We start from the raw sequence: 26,837 nt of genomic DNA on the forward strand, positions 1-26,837 counted from the left end.
GCCTCCCAAAGTGCTGGGATTACAGGCGTGAGCCACCGCGCCCGGCGTAAAAATGTCTTAATCTACCTCTTGTTTAACCATTCCTACTCCTGTCTGGACCACACAGCCCTAGTCAACACATAGCCCTACTCAACACCAAATGCAGTTTTTAGCTATGAAACCAAAAGGAATAAATAATCACCAGAATGCTGAACTTGAAAGCTAAAGCTATAATAGGAAGACCAGGCTAGCAAAACTATGATTAGTGGGTAAGTGGCTTTTGCAAGGCTGGGCTATTAGTGTTAGATTTTTGGCAATAGTTTTTTGTAGCATACACATAATTCCTTGTTTGATACAAGTGATGACTTCTTCCAAGTGAGCACACAATCATTTCTGCCTACAAATATTATAACTAAAAATTAATTATCGGGAACTCCTTCTCAATATAACAATTTAAACAAATGTAAGGTGTACTAATTTATTTGCTTAACATTGTTTATTAAATACCTGTACTGGCTGATTTAATCCATAACATACTATATAGTCAGGTATCAGGGTTGGCTGCCAGATATGAACCTTTGGCCAAATAATGGATGAAGTTACTTCATCTCTCATCCAGCTTTGCCAGATCCACTCACATAGGTGACTGTCTACATTTTTAACCCTCTTTAGAAAAATATACAGAAGCTTTGCTATTTGAAACCAGTCTTCCTGTACTCCCTTTGTATTCTGAATCTTACTATTTATCTTTTCTGTCTTGACAATGTGATTTGTGAACTTAGCTTTGGATTCTGATTTTAGTTTATTTGGTTCTACATATTTTGGATCCTATCTTTGGCATGTTTTTTTAAATTCTTGTTCCATCCTGGCCTTTTATCTAATTCAAAATTCCTGAACTTGACACCTCCAAGCTCCACCCACAAACCTTGTAAACAGATGTTATTTCTCAAGCCCTAGAGACTAAAACTACAGGGGAAATATTACCTCAGCTAGAAAAGCATCTTTCTTAGTCTCTTGATATGATCTCTTCTTAGGTGAAGGGTCCTCACACAAAAACATAAATTTTGTTAATCCAAAAGACATTATGCAAAAGTTACCTGTTTGTACAGGCTTTTCCCCCAACAAGGCAAGAAGAACCTGCTAGACTGGTTGTCACTGCTGAACTAAGAAAAGACATTCCTGTGATACACACTTGAAATCTGCCTTTCATTGAATGCTCATCTCCTCATTTGCTCCCCAGATACAGACAATTGCCTGCACAGTTTTGTCTGGTTCACCACTAGTTTAGTAGGAGGCACTAAGGTTTTTCTGTATCCTAGTTCCGTTCTGGTGTCTCACTGTTCACCTTTCCTGACTGTGTCACCACCCATTAGTCCAGGTACATGTTCATCTGTGGACATATGAATGCACGAGGCACCAGGCATATGCTTACTTAACATGAAGTTGCCTAAATGCTCTTATAAAACCTTATTGTGAGTATATGAATTTGATGCCAACTTGTTTGAATTATAATGTCTTTTTTTTTTTTTTTGAGATGGAGTTTCACTCTTGTTGCCGAGGCTGGAGTGCAATGGTGTGGTCTCAGCTCACTGCAACCTCCACCTCCCAGGTTCAAGCATTTCTCCTGCCTCAGCCTCCTGGGTAGCTGGTATTACAAGCGTGTGGCCACCACCTCCGGCTAATTTTTGTATTTTTAGCGGAGACGGGATTTCACCATATTGGCCAGGCTGGTCTCGAACTCCTGACCTCAGGTGATCCACTTGCCTCAGCCTCCCAAAGTGCTGGGATTACATGTGTGAGCCACCGTGCCCGCCTAATGTCAAATTATTAACACTGATATCATGGGCCCAGAGCTGTTTGAGTTACTTAATATCTGACTATTTGGGAGTATCAATATAATGCTGTCTTTCTGGAAATGCAAATACTTTGCTACAATTTGAGAAGATTTTAACCCCAGATAGATTTCCCACCAGCTTGCAACGGTGCCTGAAATTCCACAAGAAATATTCATATCTTTTTGTCTTGAAAGGAACTCAAGCTAGCTATTAAAATGTATTCGTGTGTGTGTGTGTGTGTGTGTGTGTGTGTGTGTGTGTTTTAAAAGGTTAATAATTTTCTGGAGAGAGTGGATATAATGGTTATTTTTATATTCTTCACACTTTTCCCTATTTTAAAATTTTTCTACAGAGAAGATATACACTTCTATTATCAGAAAAAAAAATGCTGTAGCAATTTTTACGAGGCCAGGTGTGGTGGCTCACACCTGTAATCCCGACACTTTGGGAGGCTGATTGCTTAAGACCAGGAGTTTGAAACAAGCCTGGGCAACATAGCACAACTCTGCCTCCACAAAATAAAAACAAAAAAAATTGTACACCCAAAGATGAGAAAAATCTAAAGCCATTATCAGAGAGCAGCTTATTGAATGTATGTTTCTCAAACCTTTTATGTTAATGCTAGGTAGCTAGAACCCAGACCTTTTCAGAAATTGGCATAAGATCCCAAAAGGAGGTAAGTCCTCATATTGATAATGTTCTTGTTCTTAAGCAGAGTGTTTATTCTATTATATTTAATAACACATTCTTTTGTATGTATTAAATATTACACTAAATTTTTTCTTTTTTTAATCCTGAAAGGGCCAAAGATAAACTTCCTATTTCCCCAGTATTTGCCCAAGCCTCCCATGGCAGGACTCACGTACAGGGCCTTTTTTATAGCTAATGCTGCCATAAGTAGCATTTGTAAAAGCATTTCAGAAACTATGCCGGGCGCAGTGGCTCACACTTGTAATTCCAGCTCTTTGCAGGCTGAGGCAAGAGTGTTGCTTGAGCCCAGGAGTTTGAGGCCACAGTGAGCTATGATCATGCCACTGCACTCCAGCCTAGGTGACAGAGCAAGACCCTTCCTGTAAAATAAATAGTATTTGAGAAACTGGAACAGATAAGACAGACCAATATTAGGCTCAAGTTTTCCTCATATTATGGTAAAGTTGAAACTATTGAACTAGGCTGGGCATAGTAGCTAACACCTGTAATCCTAGGACTTTGCAAGACTAAGGCAGGAGGATTGCATGAGCCCAGGAGTTCAAGGCCAGCCTGGGCAGCATAGCGATAATCTGTCTCTAAAAAAAAAAATAATAACCATGCCTGGCCAACATGGTGAAACTGTGTCTCTACTAAAATACAAAAATTAGCCGGGTTTTTTGGTGCATGCCTGTAATCCCAGCTACTTGGGAGGTTAAGGCAGAAGAATCACTTGAACTCGGGAGGCAGAGATTGGAGTGAGCTGAGATTGCCCCATTGCACTCCGGCCTGGGTGACAGAGTGAAACTTCTTTTCTGAAACTGTCTCAAAAAAATAAAAAAAGGCCAGGGGCGGTGGCTTATGCTTGTAATCCCGGCACTTTGGGAGGCCGAGGCGGGCAGATCACGAGGTCAGGAAATCGAGACCATCCTGGCTAACATGGTGAAACCCCATCTCTACCAAAAATATAAAAAATTAGCCAGGCGTGGTGGCAGGTGCCTGTAGTCCCAGCTACTCGGGAGGCTGAGGCAGGAGAATGGCGTGAACGCAGGAGGCGGAGGTTGCAGTGAGCCGAGACCGCACCACTGCACTCCAGCCTGGGCGACAGAGCAAGACTCCGTCTCAAAATAAAAAAATAAAATAAAATAAAAATTAAAAAATAAGCTATTAAAATTCAATGTAAAACAAGTTACGATGATAAACATCATATGATATCAACACACCCAAGATTCATGGTCCTTTTCAATGTCAGGTAAATTCATCCTTGATTTCATGAAAATCCAGGGATTAAAGTAGAGTAGTTTCATCTAAGTGCAGCTAATGTCTATTCCATTTTCAGGTATGTCCATGGAGAACATACCTGAAAATGATATGTTCATGGAGAATCAACTCGCCTTTCATTCACTTCAACTTGTCTTTCATTCAAATATTCAGATATTTCATTTCAGATATTTCCTGAGCCATATGTTAGGTGCATGCCAAATTCATGCTGGGGATATTGTGTTGAACAAACCAGGCATAGTTCCTGCCCTCATGGAGTTTACAGTCTAGTGTGTTCCTAGCATACCACCATGCCAATAATGTGCAGTTGTTTCTTTTTTTCCAGAAGGGTCTCACTCTTTTGCCTACGCTAGAGTGCAGTGGTGCAATCATAGCTCACTGCAGCCTCCAACTGCTTGCTCAAACAATCCTCTTACCTCAGCCTCCCAAGTAGCTGGGACTACAGGCATGTGCCACCATAATCAGCTAATTTTTAAAAAATTTTTTTTGTAGAAACAGGACCTCACTTTGTTTTCTGGGATGGTCTTTTATTATTATTATTATTATTATTATTTTATTTTATTTTATTTTAGAGACGGAGTCTTGCTCTGTTTCCAGGCTGGAGTACAATGGCATGATCTCGGCTCACTGCGGTCTCCACCTCCTGGGTTCAAGTGATTCCCCTGCCCCAGCCTCCCAAGTAGCTGAGATTAAAGGCGCATGCCACCACGCCCGTTTTTTGTTTGTTTGTTTGTTTTGGTTTTTTTATTTTAGTAGAGACAGGGTTTCACCCTGTTGGCCAGGATGGCCTCGATCTTCTGACCTTGTGATCCACCCACCTCGGCCTCCCAAAGTGCTGGGATTACGGGCGTGAGCCACTGCGCCCGGCCTCTGGGCTGGTCTTGCATTCAGGGCCTGAAGTGATCCTCTTACCTCGCCTCCCAAAGTGTGGGATTACAGGTGTGAGCAACCATGCCCGGACTTTTTTTTTTTTTTTTTTTTTTAAGTTATAGGTAGGGCCAGGGCTGGGCCCAGTGGCTCACTTCTATAATCCCAGCTATTTGGGAAGCCCAGGAGGGTGGATGGCTTGAGCTCAGGATTTCAAGACCAGCCCAGGCAACATGGCAAAACCCCCTCTCTACTAAAAATACAAAAATTAGCCAGGCATGGTGGCCTGCATCTGTAGTCCCAGCTATTCAGGAAGCTAAGGTGGGAGGATCACTTGAGCCTAGGAGGCGGAGGTTGCAGTGAGCCAAGATCATGCCACTGCCCTCCAGCCTGGGCGCAGAGCCAGACTCTGTCTCAGGAAAAAAAATAATAATAAGGAGGCCGGGCACAGTGGCTCACTCCTGTAATGTCAGCAATTTGGGAGGCCAAGGTGGGCCGACCACTTGAGTCCGGGAGTTCAAGCCTGAGTAACATGGTAAAAGCCTGTATCTACTAAAAAATAAATAATATTAATAAATAAAATAAAATAAGATATAATTAACAGCTAGGCGCAGTGGCTCAGGCCTGTAATTCCAGCACTTTGGGAGGCCAAGGCAGGAGAATCTCTTGAAGCCAGGATTTCAAGACCAGCCTGAGCAACATGGTGAGACTCCATCTCTACCAAAAATATACAGAAATTAGGCAGGCATGGTGGCATGGCACGTGTGGTGCCAGCTACTCTGGAGACTGAAGTGGAAGGATTGCTTGAGCCCTGGAGGTGGAGATTGCAGTAAGTGGTGATTGCACCACTGCGCTGCACTGCACCACTGCACTGTTGTCTGAGCAACAGAGGGAGACCCTGTTTAAAAAAAAAAAAATGCTGGAACTCATAGATACAATGGATTGAGTGCTCAGGGTTTTCCCTAATCACTAGGTAAAACCAGCATGGTTGATGTCTTTGTGAAGGTATTTTTCCAGCTACACCCAAGCTCCAATGCACAGGCAATCACCAGGAATCTTGTTAAAATACAGACTGTGATCAGTAGGTGTGGACTGGTCTGAGATTTTGGATTTCTTTTTTCTTCCTTCCTTCCTTTCTTTCTTTCTTTTTTTTTTTTTAGACGGAGTCTCACTCTTGCGCCCAGGCTGGAGTGCAGTGGCTCAATCTTGCCTCACCGCAAGCTCCGCCTCCCGGGTTTACACCATTCTCCTGCCTCAGCCTCCTGAGTAGCTGGGACTACAGGCACCTGCCACTGCACCCGGCTAATTTTTTGTATTTTTAGTAGAGACGGGGTTTCACCGTGTTAGCCAGGATGGTCCCCACCTCGATCTCCTGACCTCGTGATCCGCCCGCCTTGGCCTCTCAAAGTGCTGAGATTACAGGCGTGAGCCACCACGCCTGGCCTCTTTCTTTTTTCGAGAAGGAGTCTCACTCTGTCACCCAGGCTGGAGTGCAGTGGCACCATCTTGGCTCACTGCAACCTCCGTCTCCTGGGTTCAAGCAATTCTCCTGCCTCAGCCTCCTGAGTGGCTGGGATTACAGGTGCGCGCCACCACGCCTGGCTAATGTTTTTTGTATTTTGAGTAGAGATGGGGTTTCGCCATGTTGGCCAGGCTGGTCTCGAACTCTTGACTTCAGGTGATCCACCCACCTTGGCCTCCCAAAGTGCTGGAATTACAGGCATTAGCTACCGCGCCTGGCCAGAATTTGCATTTCTAATAAACTCACAGATGCTGCCTATGCTGATGGTCCACTGACCCCATTTTGAGTGTAAAGAGTTAGACTGTCATCAGGAGAGTATCAGCTGAGGCTCCTTCAGGTGTTTATGTGTGAGGGCTGTCCTGTCCTTCATATACTATATAGCTTCTCCCCACCTTGGCCAGCACCATCTCTGTTCCACCCCCCCCCCCCCAGTTCTTTAACAGGTTTTACACACACACACACACACACATGCATGCATGCACACACATATGTATTTTGTTTGTTTTTGAGACAGGGTCTTGCTCTGTTGTCAGTCTGGAGTGCAGTGGTGTGATCACAGCTCACTGCAGTCTCAACCTCCCAGGATCAAACCATCCTCCCACCTCAGCCTCCCGAGGAGCTGGGACTAGAGGTGCATGCCACTATGCCTAGCTAATTTTTGTTTTGTTTTGTTTTTGAGAAGGAGCTTCACTCTTTTTGCCCAGGCTGGAGTACAATGGTGCGATCTCGGCTCACTGCAACCTCCGCCTCCCGGGTTCAAGCGATTCTCTCTGCCTCAGCCTCCCAAGTAGCTGGGATTAAAGGCGCATGCCACCACGCCCGGCTAATTTTTTGTATTTTTAGTAGAGATGGGGTTTCACCATGTTGGCCAGGCCAGTCTCGAACTCCTGACTTTATGTGATCCTACCCGCCTCGGCCTCCCAAAGTGCTGGGGTTACAGGCCTGAGCCACCTTGCCCGGCCATGCCCGGCTAATTTTTAAATTGTTTGGACAGACAGATGCAGGCGGGCAGGTCTCCCTTTGTTGCCTAAGCTGGTCTCTAGCTCCTGGCTTCAAGCAATCCTCTCGCTGTGGCTCCCAAAGTGCTGGGATTACAGGCGGGAGCCACTGTGCCCCGCCTTCAACAGGTTTCTTGTTCTGAGGTCTGAGAGTGTTTGCTGGACCCACAGCTGCCTGACCCAGGGCCTGTTTCCTATCTCAGGAGGGGCCTTTTGTGCTACTTCTCCTTGAGATGCTACTCCCTCCCATCCCCCAGGAAGTGATATACGGCCTCTCCTCCCTTTTGCAGGGATACTTGGCAACCAGACCCTTTGTGTATTTATGGCCCATTAACAAACTTTATCTAAGAGATAAGAAAGATCACTGAAAACCAGCTGCCCTTTGTTCAGATCATTTCACTTTGAAATAAGCCTGACCCTTCTCTGTTTTTAGTCTGCTGTTTATTTTGTAGGTTTGGATAAGGTGATTATAGCCCAAGGCTTGTTTTGATCTTTGTTCCTTAAGCTCTGGGGTGATTGGTAAACATTTTAGAAGCCAGTGGCTACTAGCTTTTATTTTAGCTTTTTAAGGATCATAGAATTGTAGACTTCAACCGTAGAAAAGGGCTTTCAAGGAGTTGTAGGTTGGCCCCCCTTTATCTGACAAATAGGAAACAGGAGTTTTCTGTTAGGAGCCCATGGAGTTTCTGTACCTTACCAAAGACGACACAATTCAGGGCCGACTGGGCTGCTAGAGTCCCTCAGACCTTTTAAACTGTGCTCCAAGAGCTGCTTAGACCTGCCTGCCCTGATATGTTTGTGTTTGGAGGAGTGGAGATAAAGGAGTACCTCAAGCAAAGCAGCGCCATTCATAACACTTTCTTTTTTTTTTTTGAGACGGAGTCTCGCTCTGTCGCCCAGGCTGGAGTGCAGTGGCGCAATCTCGGCTCACTGCAAGCTCCGCCTCCCGGGTTCACGCCATTCTCCTGCCTCAGCCTCTCCCAGTAGCTGGGACTACAGGCGCCCGCCACCACGCCCGGCTAATGTTTTTGTATTTTTAGTAGAGACGGGGTTTCACTGTGGTCTCGATCTCCTGACCTCGTGATCCGCCCGCCTCGGCCTCCCAAAGTGCTGGGATTACAAGCGTGAGCCACCGCGCCCGGCCAACACTTTCATCCATTTCACATCCATTTCATACAATCTAAGATTTTAAAACTTGGATTTTATTTGAACAATGAGCTTTATATCTTTAAAAAATTAATCATTTTATTTCACCATGATGCCTGCAAATTAGTCTTTATTAAGTATCTATAGTTTAAGAGTCACATTTTTCTATTCTCATTTTACATGCCGAGTTTGAGCCAGAGCTAAAATTCTGTATCTGTGGAAAAGCTAAAGAAAGGAAGTCTGACACTTAGAACATTTAAATACAATATTTAAATACCCATTTTATCTTAGGCAGGAACTCATGCTGTAAAAATATGTCTTACATTTAGAAAGATAGAACATGCATCATCTCATCTAGTCACTGTTAGCATTTTTATGATACTTTTCCAACTCTTACATTGAAAGTTATACACATTGATTTTCACCCAAGCCTTGGTAAATTACAAACCCTTGTTGAGATACAATTTACTTAACATATAATTCTCCAATTTAAGCTGTACAATTCAATGTCTTTTAGCCTATTCGCAGACTTGTGCAACTATCTCCGCTATCTAAATCCAGAACATTATCATCATTCCAAAAAGAAACCCTGTTGGCTGGGCGTGGTGGCTCATGCCGGTAATCCCAGCACTTTGGGAGGCCGAGGCGGGCAGATCATGAGGTCAGGAGATTGAGACCATACTGACTAACAGGGTGAAACCCTGCCTCTACTAAAAATACAAAAATTGGCCGGGCGTGGTGGAGCGCACCCGTAGTCCCAGCTACTCGGGAGGCTGATGTAGGAGAATCGCTTGAACTGGGGAGGCAGGTGTTGCAGTGAGCCGAGATCACACTGCTGCACTCCACCTCAAAAAAAAAAGGATGCTTCAAGATGAAGCTGAACATCTCCTTCCCAGCCACTGGCCACCAGAAACTCATTGAAGTGGATGATGAATGCAAACTTCGTACTTTTTATGAGAAGCGTATGGCCACAGAAGTTGCTGCTGATGCTCTGGGTGAAGAATGGAAGGGTTATGTGGTCCCACTCAGTGGTGGGAACGACAAATAAGGTTTCCCCATGAAGCACGTGTCTTGACCCATGGCTGTGTCCACCTGCTACTGAGTAAGGGGCATTCCTGTTACAGACCAAGGAGAGCTGGAGAAAGAAAGAGAAAATCAGTTCGTGGTTGCATTGTGGATGCCAATCTGAGTGTTCTCAACTCGGTTATTGTAAAAAAAGGAGAGAAGGATATTCCTGGACTGACTGATACTATGGTGCCTGGTCGCCTGGGGCCCAAAAGAGCTAGCAGAATCCGTAAACTTTTCAATCTCTCTAAAGAAAGCCCTTAAAGAAGATAAGAAACCTAGGACCAAAGCACCCAAGATTCAGCGTCTTGTTTCTCCACGTGTCCTGCAGCACAAACGGCGGCGTATTGCTCTGAAGAAGCAGTGTACTAAGAAAAATAAGGAAGAGGCTGCAGAATATGCTAAGCTTTTGGCCAAGAGAATGAAGGAGGCTAAGGAAAAGCGCCAGGAACAAATTGTGAAGAGACGCAGACTTGCCTCTCTGTGAGCTTCTACTTCTAAGTGAGTAACAAATAAATAAGATCAGACTGGCAAAGAAAAAGAAAAGAAACCCTGTTACTCCCATTGCCCTCTTCTTGGCCCCTGGCAATCACTAGTCTCCTTCTTATATCTATAGATTGCTTATACTGGATATTTTATTTAAATGAAATCATACAATATGTGGCCTTTTGTGTCTGGCTTCTTTCACATGTGTAATGTTTTCAAGTTTCATCCATGTTGTAGCATGTATCAGTACTCATTCTTTTTATGCCTGGATAGTAACTCATTGTATGGCTATACCATGTTTTGTTTATTCATTCATTATTTGATGGAAATTTGAGTTTTTTCCATTGGCCATTATAAATGATACTGCTATGATCAATGGTGTATAAGAATTTGGCCAGGCAGGGTGGCTCAAGCCTGTAATCCCAGCACTTTGATAGGGTGAGGTAGGCGGATCACTTGAGCTCAGGAGTTGGAGACCAGCTTGGCCAACATGGTGAAACCCCATCTCTACTAAAAATACAAAAACTAGATGGGCAAGGAGGTGGGTGCCTGTAATCCTAGCTACTCGGGAGGCTGAGGCAGAAGAATCGTTTGAACCCAGGAGGTGGAGGTTGCAGTGAGCCAAGATCGCACCATTGCATTCCAGCCTAGGCAACAGAGCAAGACTCTGTCTCAAAAAACAGAATTTGAGTACTCGTTTTTAATTATTTTGGATATATATATAGGAATAGAATTTCTGGGTCATATGTTAATTCTGTGTTTAACTTCTGAAGGAACCACCAAATAGTTTTCCACAGAGGCTGTACCATCCTACATTTCTTCTAGCAATGTACAAGAGTTCCAATTTTTCCATATCCTCACCATTTATATATCTACACTATAAAAAGAACAGCCTTTTTAGATATATGATTTGCATATATTTTCTCCCATTCTATGATTTGGCTTTTCATTTTCTTGATGGTGTCCTTGGAAGCAAAAAGTTTTATATTTCAGTGATGTTCAATATGTAGAATAAAATTTATAGGAGGCCATTGATTTGGACCGAGTTCCTGCCCTAGGCCTAACAGACCCAACCAAAATAGAGTGACTCATGCTGAAATTGCATGTCATGTCACTAAGTCAAAACTAGGATCTTTATCTGACCTTCTGAGAAATCAGGAGAGAGAGAGAGAGAATAGCCAAATCCTCAAACAGGCCAGTTTTAGCTGGCATGATAAGGAAATCCCCTTTGCCTGTCTATAAAAGCTATCTCTGGCATGATAAGGAAGTCCTCTCTGCCTGTTTATAAAAGCAATCTCTTCTGCTTTGTTCGTTGGAAGACTCATTCTGTTTTATAGAATGATATATTGCCTGAGTTTAGAATCACAAATAAATAACAATGAAGATTTTTGCCGGGAGCGGTGGCTCACGCTTGTAATCCCAGCACTTTGGGAGGCCGAGGCGGGCGGATCACGAGGTCAGGAGATCGAGACCACAGTGAAACCCCGTCTCTACTAAAAATACAAAAAAATTAGCCGGGCGTGGTGGCGGGCGCCTGTAGTCCCAGCTACTCGGAGAGGCTGAGGCAGGAGAATGGCGTGAACCCGGGAGGCAGAGCTTGCAGTGAGCCGAGATTGCGCCACTGCACTCCAGCCTGGGTGACAGAGCGAGACTCCGTCTCAAAAAAAAAAAAAATGAAGATTTTTAAACTAAATGTGTTGTAATTTTGTCTTTTGACAAATATATTCATTTGTTCTTTTGTTGTTTGTGCTTTTGATGTCATATCTCAGAAACCAATGTCTAATGAAAGCTCCTGAATATGTACACATAAGTTTTCTTTTAAAACTCTAATAGTTTTCGCTCTTACATTTGGGTGTATGGTCCAATTTGATTTTATTTATTTGGGTTTTTTTTAGATAGGTTCTTGCTCAATTGCCCAGGCTTCAGTGCAATGGCACAATCATGGCAGTTGGCTCACTGCAACTTCCAAAACTCTTAGGCTCAAGCAATCCTCCTGTCTCAGCCTCCTGAATAGCTAGGACTACAGATGCTCGCCACCACACATGGCTAATTTTTACAATTTTTTTTTTTTTTTTTTTTTTTTTTTGAGACAGAGTCTTGCTCTGTCGCCCAGGCTGCAGTGCAGTGGCGCGATCTCGGCTCACTGCAAGCTCCGCCTCCCGGGTTCCCGCCATTCTCCTGCCTCAGCCTCCCGAGTAGCTGGGACAACAGGCGCCTGCCACCACGCCCGGCTAATTTTTTGTATTTTTAGTAGAGACGGGGTTTCACCGTGTTAGCCAGGATGGTCTCGATCTCCTGACCTCGTGATCCGCCCACCTCGGCCTCCCAAAGTGCTGGGATTACAGGCGTGAGCCACCGCGCCCGGCAATTTTTACAATTTTTTAAGAGACAGGGTATTTTTGTGTGTGTGGGTGTGGGTGTGACAGGGTCTTGCTCTGTTGCCCAGGCTGGAGTGCAGTGGCATGATCAGCTTGCTGGACTCAAGTGATCCTTCCATCTTAGGCTCCTGAGTAGCTGGAACTACAGACACACACCACCATGCCCAGGTAATTTTTTTATTTTTAGTAGGAACGAAGTCTCACTATATTGTTCACACTGGTCTTGAACTCCTGGGCTCAAGCAATCTTCCCACCTCAGCCTCCCAAAGTGCTAGGATTACAGGACAAAGCCACTATGCCTAGCCTGGAGTTAATTTTTGTATATGAAGTGAGCTACGGTTCCAACTTCGTTTTTTTTTTTTCATGTGACATCCATTTGTTTCAGCATTATTTGTTGAAAAGATAGTTTATATGGGTCGAGTTTGAGGACTGCAACCTGGGACCTTTGATTAAGTTGCCTTGAATATATATATGCTGTGATCAGCAGTCACAAGTGAATTTTTTCTTTTTTTTTTTTTTTTTTTTTTTGAGAAGGAGTCTCACTCTGTCGCCCAGGCTGGAGTCCAGTGGTGCGATCTTGGCTCACTGCAAGCTCCGCGTCCTGGGTTCACACCATTCTCTTGCCTCAGCCTCCCGAGTAGCTGGGACTACAGGCGCCCGCCACCACGTCTGGCTAATTTTTTTGTATTTTTAGTAGAGACGGGGTTTCACCATGTTAGCCAGGATGGTCTCGATCTCCTGACCTCGTGATCTGCCTGCCTCGGCCTCCCAAAGTGCTGGGATTACAGGCGTGAGCCACCATGCCTGGCCTATAAGTGAATTTTTAAAGAAAAAAGGAAGAGGTAGTTCCTAAGTTGTTTACCAAGAATTTACCATAAAATAACATAAACTATTAATTGGCTATACATTGACTTTTCTTTTTAATGTAATTAAATTCTATTTTATTTTATTTTATAGAGACAGAGTTTTGCCATGTTACCTAGGCTGGTCTTGAACTCCTGGACTCAGGGGATCCACCTGCCTTGGCCTCCCAAAGTGCTGAGATTATAGGCATGAGCCACCACGCCTGGCTTGTTTTTGCTTTTGGTTTTGTTTAAGATAGGGTCTCACACTTGCTTAGGCTGGACCTTACCAGTGCAATCACTGATTACTGCAGCCTCCACCTCCCAGGCTCAAGCAGTCCTCTCACCTCAGCCCTGTAAGTATCTGGGTGTGCACCACCACACCTAGCTAATTGTTTTTTTTAATTTTTTGTAGAGATGGGTTCTCTCTATGTTGCCCAGGCTGGTCTGGAATTCCTGGGCTCAACCAGTCCTCCTGCCTCTGCCTCCCAAGGTGTTGGGATTACAGGTGTCAGTCACCGTGCCTGGCCCCAAATCCCTTTAAACAATTGCCCCCTGGACGTGTATGTTGGGTCGGTGGGGGAGCTTGACATATTCATGTCTCTCTGGCCTCAATAAATTTTGCATCTCAACGTCCCAGACTGCTCTGAGCTATTTTTCTTTACTCAGAAATCAGAATGTAGGCTGGGCATAGTGGCTCATTCCTGTAATCCCAGCCCTTTGGTAAGCCTAGGTCGAAGGATAGCTTGAGCCCAGGAGGTTGAGATCAGCCCTGGCCATATAGCAAGACCCAATATATACAAAATTTAAAAAATTAGTTGAAGCCTGGTATGGTGATTCACGCCTGTAATCCTAGCACTTTGGGAGGCCGAGGCTGGTGGATCACCTGAGGTCAGGAGTTCAAGACCAGCCTGGCCAATATGGCAAAACCCTGTCTCTACTAAAAATACAAAAATTAGCTGGGCATGGTGGTGAGCACCTATAATCCCAGCTACTCAGGAGGCTGAGGCAGGAGAATTGCTTGAACCCAGAGAGCAGAGGTGCAGTGAGCTGAGATCGCACCACTTCACTTCAGCCTGGGTCAAAGAGTGAAACTGTCTCAAACAAACAAACAAACAAAAAATTAGTTGGGTATAGTGGCATGTACCTGTAGTCCCAGTTACTTGGGAGGCTGAGGTAGGAGGATGGCTTGAGCCTGGAAGGTCAGTGCTTCAGTGAGCCCTGATCTCATCACTGCACTCCAGTCTGAGTGACAGAACAAGACCCTGTCTCAAAAAAAAAAAAAAAAAAGCCAGTCATGGTGGCGAGAGTCTGTAGTCCCAACTACTTAGGAGGCTGAGGTGGGAGGATCACTTGAGCCCAGTAGTTTGAGGCTGCAGTAAACTGTGATTGCACCATTGCCCTCCAGCCTGGGGGACAGAGCGAGACCCTGGCTCATAAATATTAAGAAGTCAGAATGTGTGTGTCCTCCAATTTTATTCTTCCTCTTCCTGATTGTATTGGCTATTCTTAGTCCTTTGCATTTCCAAACTATTCAGAATCAGCTTGTTGATTTCTGCAAAGAAGACAGCTGAGATTTGGAGAGGAGTGGTGTTAAATGTGTAGATCGGTTTGGGGAGTACTGCCATCTTAGCAATATTAAGTCTTCCAATCCATGAACATAGGATGTCTTTCCATTGATTTAGATCTTTTAAAATTTATTTCGGCAATGTTTGTAGTTTTCAGAGTATACATTATGCAATTCTTTTGTTAAATGTATTTCTTTGTATTTTATTTATTTATTTATTTTGAGACAGAGTCTTGCTCTGTCACCCAGGCTAGAGTGCAGTGGTGTGATCTCGGCTCACTGCAACCTCCGCCTCCCGGGGTTCAAGCGATTCTCCTGCCTCAGCCTCCCAAGTTGCTGGGACTACAGGTGCATGCTACCACACCCTGCTGATTTTTATATTTTTAGTAGAGAAGAGGTTTCACCATGTTGGCCAGACTGGTCTCAAACTCCTGACCTCAGGTGATCTGCCTACTTCAGCCTCCCAAAGTGCTAGGATTACAGGCATGAGCCACCACGGGCAGCTGTATTTTTGTTTTTAATTTATTTTTTTGAGACAGGGTCTCACTGTGTCACACAGGCTGGACTTCAATGGTGCAATTATAGCTCACTGCAGCCTCAACTTCCTGAACTCCAGCCCTCTTCCCACCTCAACTTCCCGAGTAGCTAAACTATACAGCTACGTGCCACAACACCCAGCAATTTTTTTTGAGACAGAATCTGCCTCTGTTGTCCAGGCTGGAGTGCAGTGGCTCGATATTGGCTCACTGCAACCTCTGCCTCCTGGGTTCAAGTGATTCTCCTGCCTCAGCCTCCTGCGTAGCTGGGATTACAGGCGCCCGCCACCATGCCTGGCTAATTTTTGTATTTTTAGTAGAGATGGGTTTTTGCCATGTTGGCCAGGCTGGTCTTGAACTCCTGACCTCAGGTGATCCACCCACCTCAGCCTCCCAAAGTGCTGGGATTACAGGTGTGAACCACTGCACCGGGCCTCACCCAGCAAATTTTTTTTTTAGATGGAATCTCGGTCTGTCGCCTAAGCTGGAGTGCAATGGCGTGATCTTGGCTCACTGCAATCTCTGCCTCCCGGGTTCAAGTGTTTCTCCTGCCTCAGCCTCCCAAGTACCTGGGATTACAGGCACCCGCAACCACACCCGGCTAATTTTTGTATTTTTAGTAGAGACGATTTTTCGCCACATTGGCCAGGTTGGTCTCAAACTCTTGACCTCGGGCGATCTGCCCACCTCGGCATCCCAAAGTGCTGGGATTACAGACGTGAGCCACCGCACCCAGCCCACCCAGCAAATGTTTAAAAAGAATTTTTGTGAAGATGGGGCTCTCACTATAATATAGTTCGAGATTGGTCTCGAACTCCTGGCCTTAAGTGATCCTCCCACCTCAGCCTCCAAAGTGTCAGGATTACAGGTGAGAGCCACCACGTCTGGCCTGTATTTTCTTTTTTGATGCTATTGTAAATGAAATTGCTTTGTTTTTTTTTTTTTGAGACGGAGTCTCGCTCTGTCGCCCAGGCAGGAGTGCAGTGGCGTGGTCTCGGCTCACTGCAAGCTCCGCCTCCCAGGTTCATGCCATTCTCCTGCCTCAGCCTCCCGAGTAGCTGGGACTACAGGCGCCTGCCACCACACCCCGCTAATTTTTTGTATTGTTAGTAGAGATGGGGTTTCACCATGTTAGCCAGGATGGTCTCAACCTCCTGACCTTGTGATCTGCCCGCCTCGGCCTCCCAAAGTGCTGGGATTACAGGCGTGAGCCACTGCGCCCGGCTGGAAAGACTGACTTTATCTCATCTGTTATTTATAAGCCACCTTTGATGAAAGAGAAATTTTTTTTTTCTTGAGATAGAGTCTCTGTCTGTCGCCCAGGCTGGAGTGCAGTGGCGTGATCTCGGCTCACTGCAACTTCTGCCTCCTGGGTTCAAGCAATTGTCTTGCCTCAGCCTCCTGAAAATTTTCTGTATACAAGATCATACAACCTGTAAGTAGACATTGTGTTTCTTCTTATTTTCCAATCTGGAGACCTTGTATTTATTTATTTTCTTGCCTAATAGCCCTCACTGGAACCTCCAGTGCAACGTTGAATGGCAGTGGCAAAGTGGACATGCTTGTCTTATTTCTGATGCTAAAGGAAAAGCATTCAGTCTTTCACCATTAAGTATGATGTTAGTGATGGGGTTTTAGCTATGTCTACAATGCCAATGCATATCCTAGTACAGATGTTCCAGCTGAGGGCGGAAATAGAGAACAGAGGTCAGAAGAAAAAGCTGGGCTTACATTTGGGAATCCTCAGTGTTCAGATGAGAGTTGAAGTTATGGAAACTTAACAAGATTGTCCAGGGCAGATCACATAGGATGAGAAGAGGATTGGGGATTGATATGGTTTGGCTTTGTGTCTCCACCCAAATCTCATTTTGAATTGAAATTCCCATGTGTTGTGGGAGGGACCTGGTGGGAGGTGACTGGATCATGGGGGTGGTTTCCCTTATGCTGTTCTCGTAATAGCAAGGGAGTTCTCATGAGATCTGATGGTTTAAAAGTGGCAGTTTTCCCTGCGCTCACTCTCTCCTGCCGTCTTGTGAGGAAGGTGCTTGCTTCCCCTTCTCTTTCCACCATGATTGTAAGTTTCATAAGGCCTCCTCAGCCATGCATAACTGTGAGTCAACTAAACCTCTTTCCTTCATAAATTACCCAGTCTCAGGCAGTTCTTTACAGCAGTATGAGAATGGACTAATACAGAGAATTGGTACTAACAGAGTGAGGTACTGCTATAAAGATAACCTGAAAATGTGGAAGTGACTTTGGAATTGGGTAATGAGCAGAGGTTGGAACAGCTTGGAGGGCTCAGAAGAAGACAGGAAGATGTGGGAAAGTTTGGAGCTTACTAGAAACTTGTTGAATGGTTTTGACCAACATGCTGATAGTGATATGGACAATAAAGTCCAGGCTGAGGTGGTCTCAGATGAAGATGAGGAACTTTTTGGGAACTGGTGCAAAGGTCACTTTGCTATGCTTTAGCAAAGAAACTGGTGGCATTTTGCCCCTGCCTTAGAAATCTGTGGAACTTTGAACTTGAGAGAGATGATTTAGGGCATCTGGCAGGAGAAATTTCTAAGCAGCAAAACATTCAAGAGGTGATCTGAGGCCGGGCGCGGTGGCTCAAGCTTGTAATCCCAGCACTTTGGGAGGCCAAGGGGGGCGGATCACGAGGTCAGGAGATCGAGACCATGGTGAAACCCCGTCTCTACTAAAAATACAAAAAATTAGCCAGGCGTGGTGGCGGGTGCCTGTAGTCCCAGCTACTCGGAGAGGCTGAGGCAGGAGAATTGCGTGAACCCGGGAGGCGGAGCTTGCAGCGAGCCGAGATCGCGCCACTGCACTCCAGCCTGGGTGACAGAGCGAGACTCCGTCTCAAAAAAAAAAAAAAAAGAGGTGATCTGGATTTTTCTGAAAGCATACAGTCACATACGGTCACAAAGAGATGGTTTGAAATTGGAACTTATGTTTTGTTTTGTTTTGTTCTTTTGAGATAGAGTCTTGCTATGTCACCCAGGCTGGAGTGCAGTGGCGTGATCTCAGCTCACTGCTTTCTATTTCCAGAAAAGTCCCAAACAAACTAAGACATATTGGTCACTTTTAGGAATACATTAATAAATATCTTTTCCCAAAGAGACTGAAGGAAGTTGAAATGTAATGGTGAGTTGAGATTGCAGTTCGTAGGCTACCCTACCAATACTTAGCAAATTCATAAGTCATGTAAAAACTTTTTCTAAGCCTTGAAAGTATGTTTGTTTAGTCCCTGAAATCTGACCACTCCTCTCCTATTTATTTATTTATTTATTTATTTATTTATTTATTTATTTATTTTTGAGACGGAGTCTCATCTGTTGCCCAGGCTGGGGTGCAAAGGCGCGATCTTGGCTCACTGCAACCTCCGCCTCCTGGGCTCAAATGATAACTTCTCTCCTTTTCATCTTACATTCCATAGCCTGGAGCCCCTGTCTGCCATGAGAGGTAGGATGTGGGTAAGGCAGGTGGACAGCTCCAGGGCAACAGAGACAGAGGAGACTTCTCGCACAAGAAGAGGAGCTGGACCAGACCTTTAAAAGCTCCTCCAGAAATAATAGCTGGGGCATTTATGAAAGGGAAGCAGGTGTCAGCAGCAGAAGGGCCCAGGAGCAAGAATAGTGAAGCACCAGGGGCTGCTTGTTTGTGCTGTCATTTGCAAGTCAGGAACTGTTTGACTTTACATTTTTTTTTTTTTGAGACGGAGTCTCGCTCTCTCACCCAGGCTGGAGTGCAGTGGCTCGATCTCGGCTCACTGCAAGCTCCGCCTCCCGGGTTCACGCCATTCTCCTGCCTCAGCCTCTCCGAGTAGCTGGGACTACAGGCGCCCGCCACCACGCCCGGCTAATTTTTGTGTATTTTTAGTAGAGACAGAGTTTCACCGTGGTCTCGATCTCCTGACATCGTGATCCGCCCGCCCCGGGCCTCCCAAAGTGCTGGGATTACAAGCGTGAGCCACCGCGCCCGGCCGAGAAAGTGATACTTAATTGAGCTGAGCCTTGAAGGGTAAATAGGAGTTAGCCAGGTCTGTAGGGTGGGGAAAAGTAAGAAGGGAAGTTAGAGGGAACAGCATGTGCCAAGTTACAGAGCTAGGACAGAATGTATTGAGGAACAATAGGAAATTGGGTATTACTGGAGCAAAGGATACACTGTGAACAGGGGAAGGGACAAGGCTGGGAGGAAAAACTCAGCGGCAGAACAAAATTATAATGTCAATTTTTAAAATCATAGTCATTTTCCTCTTTGAGTGAAAAAAACCCACATTCTTTAGGTTGGCATGTATACACAGAGAGATAAGAAATCTGACTCTATATGCAGAAAATTCAAACCAAGGGAAGTAGTGAATTATCCTTGAGTTTAAATGTTAGTTGAAATAATAAAATAGGGAGATTAAAGAGTCCTACTACTTTGATGTCAGATGAAATCATGTCTATGTATAATACACTGGTCAAAGTTCAAGAACTGGTGATCTTTATAAAAACACTGCTCTCTTCTTTGCAAGGTCATCACAATGGCTCCAGAATTATTGGGGTAATACATTTTGTTTTTCATGTAAAAAGTTATCTTTTTATTTATGTTGAGACGGAGTCTCACTCTGATGCACAGGCTGGAGTGCAGTGGCACAATCTCGGCTCACTGTAACCTCTGCCTCCCAGGTTCAAGCAATTCTCCTGCCTCAGCCTCCTAAGTAGCTGGGACTACAGGCATGTGCCACCACGCCCAGCTAATTTTGTATTTTTAGTAGAGACAGGGTTTCACTATGTTGGCCAGGCTGGTCTCGAACTCCTGATCTCAGGTGATCTGCCCACCTTGGCCTCCCAAAGTGCTGGGATTACAGGTGTGAGCCACTGCGCCTGGGCCAAAAGTTATCTTTTTAGTCAAGTTGATCAAAAAATAAAATTTTGCTTATTGCTAATGGATCTATTTACATAATAAGAAATTTCTCTAAATTTATCATTATCACGTTGTCTCAGTCATTACCTGCTGTTGTTACCACTTGCCTGTTCTTAAACTCCACTTACTTTTTGCAACTCATCTTTTTGTTACTTCTACTGCTAAATAATCTTCACAAAGGAAGTCTTTTTTTCCTACCTGTTATCAGCACTTACTTAATTGTTCCCTGACCACAGAGATCAAAACCAAAATAATGTACCACCATCACTGTAGATGGAAAAACACACACGAACCTTTTTCTTCTACCCTCCTAGGTTCTCCAGCTGGAGTCCTGGGAATCAAACTGATAAAAGATAGATTAAAAAGAGAAAAACAGAGTTTTTTAATGTATGCAGCACACATACACACAGGAGAAACTCTGTAATGAGTAACTCAAAGGGATGGTTAAAATCCGGGGCTTATATATCACCTTAACATGGAACGATATATTTGTAGAGAAGTGACAAGAGAAAGGGGTTGCAGCTTTTAGGGGCAGCAAACTGTGGGGAGGTAAATATGTGGGGGTGAAACCATTGAAATATAAAGGTTATTTTATTTCTTTTGAGGCAGGTTCTTGCTCCATCGCCCAGGTTGGAGTGCAGCGGCTCCATCTCGGCCCACTTCAACCTCCACCTCCCAGGTTCAAGCGATTCTGTTGCCTCGGCCTCCCGAATAGCTGGGATTATAGACACCTGCCAACATACCCAGGTATTTTTATTTTATTGTATTTTTAGTAGAGATGGGGTTTCAGGCCAGGCACAATGGCTCACGCCTGTAATTCTAGCCCTTTGGGAGGCAGAGGTGAGCAGATCCCTTGAGCTCAGAAGTTCGAGACCAACCTGAGCAACATGGAGAAACCCCATCTCTACCAAAAATACAAAACAATTACCTGGGTATGGTGATGCATGCCTGTGGTCCCAGCTACTCAGAAAGGCTGAGGCGGGAGTATTGCTTGAGCCTGGGAGGCAGAGGTTGCAGTGAGTTGAGATCATGTCACTGCACTCCAGCCTGGGTGACAGAGTGAGACCTCGTCTCAAAAAAAAAAAAAGAGAGATGGGAGTTCACCATGTCGGCCAGGTTGGTCTCGAACTGCTGCCCTCAAGTGATCCACCCACCTTGGCTTCCCAAAGTGCTGGGATTATAGGCCTGAGCCACAGCACCCGGCCAAAGTTATCTTAGTAAAGTTTTTTATGTAGATTCCTCTCTCAGTGCTATGTCTGATCCCTGTCCTGATAAGAGTCTGGGCTAAGAGTCAGGAATGATTGAGTTGGGCTCCTTTTCATGGAGGGGAAGGGAGACACCCTTACAATTTATATACTGTTCTTAGCCAGACGGGGGAAAGAAGCCCAAGAGCCTTTTTTTTTTTTTTTAATTGGAGACAGGATCTTGCTCTGTTGCCCAGGTTGGAGTGCATGGGCACAATCACGGCCCACTGCACTCTCAACCTTCTAGGCTCAAGCAATCCTCCCACCTCAGCCTCCCAAAGTGCTGGGATTACAGGTGTGAGCCCCAAGAGCTTCTTCTGCATGAGCTATTTCTCAATTGTCTTCAGCTCAAAATAATCCTATTCAAAAGTAACATATTTGGGGTGGGGTAGGATGTTCTAATCCCCTGCAATACCATTTATTGCATCAACCAACAATGGATTCCTGGTATTACTTGCTCACAGGTAGAGGTTGTTAGACTCCCCTGATTGGTTAATTGAAACGATTGCATCTTCACTCTCTTTTTTCTTTTTTTAGATTTTGGCACTCATTTTTCAAGTTTCCGACGAAACATCTTGAAATGTCCCTCTGTAGGCCTCAAATAGTTCAGCGCCTCAGAAATGCATAATTGATTCTAAAGGTAACAATTACTTTTAGTTGTAAGAACCAGTCTCACAACTTGCAATTATGGCCATAGAATTTTAGCGCTGCACACTAGCATGCACTTCAGAAATTATCTCGTCCAGATCCTTCTTATAGATAAAGCAACTGAAGACAACACGGTGACTGGGTGACCTTGGGCAATTTACCTATCTTCCCACTTTTCTTATCAAATTGATCTCAGCAGTTCCTATACCTTTAAGGGTTATTGTAAGGAATAAATAATAAAAGTCTGGGTACAGTGGTTCACATTTGTAATTCCAGCACTTTGGGAGGCCAAGGCAGGAGAAACAATTGAGCCCAAGAGTTTGAGACCAGCCTAGGCAGCATACCAAGACCCAGTCTCTAAAAAAAAAATGGTTAAAAATTAGCAGGGCATGGTGGTGCAGGAAGTCCTAGGTACTCAGGAGGCTGAGGCGGGTGGATCATTTGAGCTCAGGAGTTTGAAGTCATAGAGAAGCGGTGTTGTCGTCTGGGATAAATATCAGAGGTTTCTTGTCTCATGCCAAGGGAATCAAGAATGCGGACACATAAGAAGTGAGTTTAAGAGCATTGGTTTAATAGGCAAAAGGAAGAGAAAAGGGAATACCTCTCTCTCTTATAGAGAGAGGGGCTCCTGAATGGGACTTTTGGTCTCATGGTGAAATGCAAGGGATTTTATAGACGAGCTTGAGGAGGCGGTGTCTTGAGTTACGTAGAGCCTGAGAGATTGGATGGACCAGGTGTGCCATTTACATAGCACGCAAAGAAGCTGGCTACCCTCCCCGAATCTTTTATTATGCAAATGGTCCTCTACCTGGCCGGAGCCATGTTGCCTGTTTCTTTACTGTACACATGGTTGACAAAGAAAAGGGAAAATGGGGCCTCCATGTTGAACATGCCTCATCCCCAGGTAGCCTTTTCCTATTGGCACAGCTGTTGGCATTTACCTGCGCAAGCTTCCAGCTTGTTTATTTATGTCTGCAGCTCAATTTTTCAGGCTGCTCTTTGTTAGAAAAGAAATGATTTAGGAACTACTTGGTAAGAACCCTGACTATCGGCCTAAATAATTTATTTCTAGTTCCTGTATCAACAGTGAGCTGTGGGCCAGGTGTGGTGGCTCACGCCTGTAATCCTAGCATTTTGGGAGGCTGAGGTGGACAGATCACTTGAGGTCAGCAGTTCGAGACCAGCCTGGCCAACATGGTGAAACCCCCGTCTCTACTAAAAATACAAAAATTAGCCTGGCTTGGTGGCTCAAGCCTGTAATCCCAGCTATTCAGGAGACTGAGGCAGGAGAATCGCTTGAACCCAGAAGGCAGAGGTTACAGTTAGCTGAGATTGTGCCACTGCACTCCAGCCTGGGTGACAGAGTGAGACTCCATCTCAGAAACAAACAAATCAGTGACAAATCAGTGACAAACAAACCAATGCACTCTAGCCTGGTAACAGAGTGAGACCCTGTCTCTAAAAAGAAAAAAAAAAGGCCCTGCACAGTGGCTCACACATGTAATCCTAACACTTTGGGAGGCCAAGGTGGGAGGATTGCTTGAGCCTAGGAGTTTGAGACCAGCCTGGGCAATATGGGCAAAACCCCATCTCTGCAAGAAATACAAAAAGTAGCTGTGACAGCATGTGCCTGTAGTCCCAGGTACTTGGGAGGCCGAAGTGGGAGGATCGCTTGAGCCTGGGAGGCAGAGATTGCAGGAGCCAAGATCGCACCTCTGCACTTCAGCCTGGGCTGCAGAACAAGAACCTGTGTCAAAAAAAAAAAAAAAAAAAAAAAAAGAAAACGTATGAATGAGATAATGCAAGTGAAACAGAGCAATAAATCATTCAATAAATGTTCGTTATGACCATGGATACAACTAAACAGTCCTGAATTTGCTATTTACATTAGCTTGGAAAGTCCCTAGATATCTCTGGATCTCAGTTTTAACAATCCATGAAATGAATGAGAAGGTTAGACGAAGTCAGTGGTTCAAGTTGTGCTGTGGAGTCCTAGGGCTTCCCTGAAGGACAGCAGACAGGGGCTGAGAGGCCAGCAGACAGTCACCAAATAACCTACCTTTCTTCAACCAAAGCTGTTTAGCTTTCCTCTTCTTAAATTTTTGTTTGAATAAAATAGTTCTGAGCTGGGCATAGTGGCTCATGCCTGTAATCGCAGCATTTTGGGAGGCCACAGTGGGAGGATCATTTGAGGCCAGGAGTTTGAGACCAGCTTGAGCCCCATCTCTGAAAAAAATAAAAATAAAAATAAAAATTGTGCTTAAAAAAGTAACGGCCGGGCACGGTGGCTCAAGCCTGTAATCCCAGCACTTTGGGAGGCCGAGGCGGGCGGATCACGAGGTCAGGAGATCGAGACCATCCTGGCTAACACGGTGAAACCCCGTCTCTACTAAAAATACAAAAAAATTAGCCGGGCGTGTTGGCGGGCGCCTGTAGTCCCAGCTACTCCGGAGGCTGAGGCAGGAGAATGGCATGAACCCGGGAGGCGGGGCTTGCAGTGAGCCGAGATCGCGCCACTGCACTCTAGCCTGGGGGACAGAGCAAGACTCCGTCTCAAAAAAAAAAAAGTAACTACTTAGCAAGATAAACTTTAAGGTTCTTTCAGCTCAAGATTCTATGATTTTGCAAAGATCACACTCTGTCCTTTGTTTTTCTGGTTTCAAAATAAAGACAAGGATTTTATGTATTTATTTATTTTATTTTTGAGACAGAGTCTCACTCCTTGTCACCCAGGCTAGAGTGCAGTGGTGCAATCTCGGCTTATTGCAACCTCTGACTTCTGGGTTCAAGTGATTCTCCTGCCTCAGCCTCCCAAGTAGCTGGGATTACAGGTATGTGCTACCACACTTGGCTAATTTTTGTATTTTTAGTAGATACAGGGTTTCACCACATTGGCCAGGTTGGTCTCAAGCGATCTGCCCTCAACTCCTGGCCTCAAATGATCCACCCCCTTAGCCTCCCAAAGTGCTGAGATTACAGTCATACATCACCATGCCCGGCCAAAATAAAGACAAAGATTTTTACGTTTTTAAGGATAAGATCAACTTATGACTATAGGCACAGAGCCAGGACAGAACTCTAGGTCTCCTGACAGTAAGGAAGAGATATTATAATGTCTTGAGGTTAAAAGGAAGGAGATCTTCAAATGGTTAATGCTCAGTAATGACTGTGGACATTTTTCTATTTTGGTTATAGAGAAACAAACCCTGGATTTTTGGTTCTTAGTTTTCTCTTGGATTACTTAAGGGGTGAGTATTCTTTAGGTGACAGTGCTGATTACAATCCAGTCTATGATTAACGCATTTATTACCTAATGTTTTTCCGGGTAACTGAAGTTTAATGTTTGCTGAATTATAGTTGATTGGAAAAGAGGACCTTAAGGAGAGATTTCAGCATCACTTCCACTCAGATTTATTTTTAAAAAGGTTATAGGGTGGTTGTTGCCATGCTATTGAGATATCCAGGTGAGCTTTGTATATTTCAGATGCAATTCTCTGGTACAGTTCTATTTTCAGTAAACCTACCCCAATTTCAAAGCTCTAATCAAAAAAGAGGTTGTATTGGCTGGGTGCAGTGGCTCACACCTGTAATCCCAGCACTTTGGGAGGCTGAGGCGGGTGGATCACATGAGGCCAGGAGTTCGAGACCAGCCTGGCCAACATAGCAAAACCCCGTCTCTACTAAAAAGACAAAAATTAGCTAGTGTGGTGGTGCACATCTGTAATCCCAGCTACTTGGGAGGCTGAGGCACAAGAATCGCTTGAACCGAGGAGGTGGAGGTTGCAGTGAGCCGAGACTGCCCCACTCTACTCCAGCCTGGGTCTGTCTCAAAAAAAAATAAAAATAATTTTCTTTTTTTTCTTTTTTATTTTTTGAGACAGAGTCTCGCTCTGTCACCCAGGCTGGAGTGCAGTGGCGCAATCTCGGCTCACTGCAAGCTCCGCCCCCCAGGGTCACGCCATTCTCTGCCTCAGCCTCTCTGGTAGCTGAGACTACAGGCGCCCGCCACCACGCCCGGCTAATTTTTTGTATTTTTAGTAGAGACGGGGTTTCAGCGTGGTCTCGATCTCCTGACCTCGTGATCCGCCGGCCTCGGCCTCCCAAAGTGCTGGGATTACAAGCGTGATCCACTGCGCCCGGCCTAATAATTTTCTTTTTCTTTTTTTTAAAAGGTTGTATATGTAATCTCAGCACTTTGGGAGGCCGAGGCAGGCGTATCACCTGAGGTCAGGAGTTCAAGACCAGCCTGGCCAATATGGTGAGACCCTATCTCTACTAAAAATACAAAAATTAGCCAGGCATGGTGGTGGGCACTTGTAACCCCAGTTACTCGGGAGACTGAGGCAGGAGAATTGCTTGAACCCCAGAGACAGAGGTTGCAGTGAGCAGAGATCACACCATTGCACTGCAGTCTGGGCCACAAGAGTGAAACTCCATCTCAAAAAAAAAAGAAAAAAGAAAGAAATCAAAACTTCAACACACATTATTTTATTTGATCCTTACAAAAATTCTCTGAGGTAGACAGAAGAGGTTTCTTCCCTGATCACAGAAGAGAAAGCAAAGGCTCAGGGAAGTTAATTATTATAACTATTCTACAGCTAATAAGTTGGTTTTGCAGTCATTAAGTCTTTATTGAACATCTCTAGCATCCAGGCATTGGGATAAGGAACTGGGACTCAAGTTCAAATGAATCACACCTCAGTGTTGTTTCTCTTACTTGGAGTAGTTCTTGAATGCCTCAGTTTTAAAAGACTGAAAGTTTTAAACTTAGGGAGGCTTTCTTACAACTTAAAACTGTTTAATAGAGAATTCTTAATTCACATAGTATAATATAATATACCC

At 44.7% G+C, this 26,837-nt stretch overlaps 1 protein-coding gene and 1 pseudogene across 2 annotated transcripts in view; both read left to right on the forward strand.

Annotated features, from left to right (window-relative positions):
- Nucleotides 1-9,186: 9,186 nt before the first annotated feature.
- LOC131381921 (small ribosomal subunit protein eS6-like) lies at nt 9,187-9,867 on the forward strand (annotated as a pseudogene).
- PLIN2 (perilipin 2) overlaps nt 9,794-26,837 on the forward strand; it is a 79,512-nt gene continuing 62,468 nt past the window's right edge. The window contains exons 1-4 of one of the 2 annotated variants that reach the window (XM_058431055.1): nt 9,794-9,881; nt 20,713-20,850; nt 21,885-21,987; nt 25,191-25,243. The gene's annotated coding sequence lies outside the window, so the exon portion shown is untranslated. The remainder of the gene's footprint in view (nt 9,882-20,712; nt 20,851-21,884; nt 21,988-25,190; nt 25,244-26,837) is intronic. The other variant, XM_058431056.1, reaches the window with a different exon arrangement.

This window comes from Hylobates moloch, unplaced genomic scaffold (assembly GCF_009828535.3).
Source record: "Hylobates moloch isolate HMO894 unplaced genomic scaffold, HMol_V3 SCAFFOLD_19, whole genome shotgun sequence".
NCBI classification, from domain to species: domain Eukaryota; kingdom Metazoa; phylum Chordata; class Mammalia; order Primates; family Hylobatidae; genus Hylobates; species Hylobates moloch.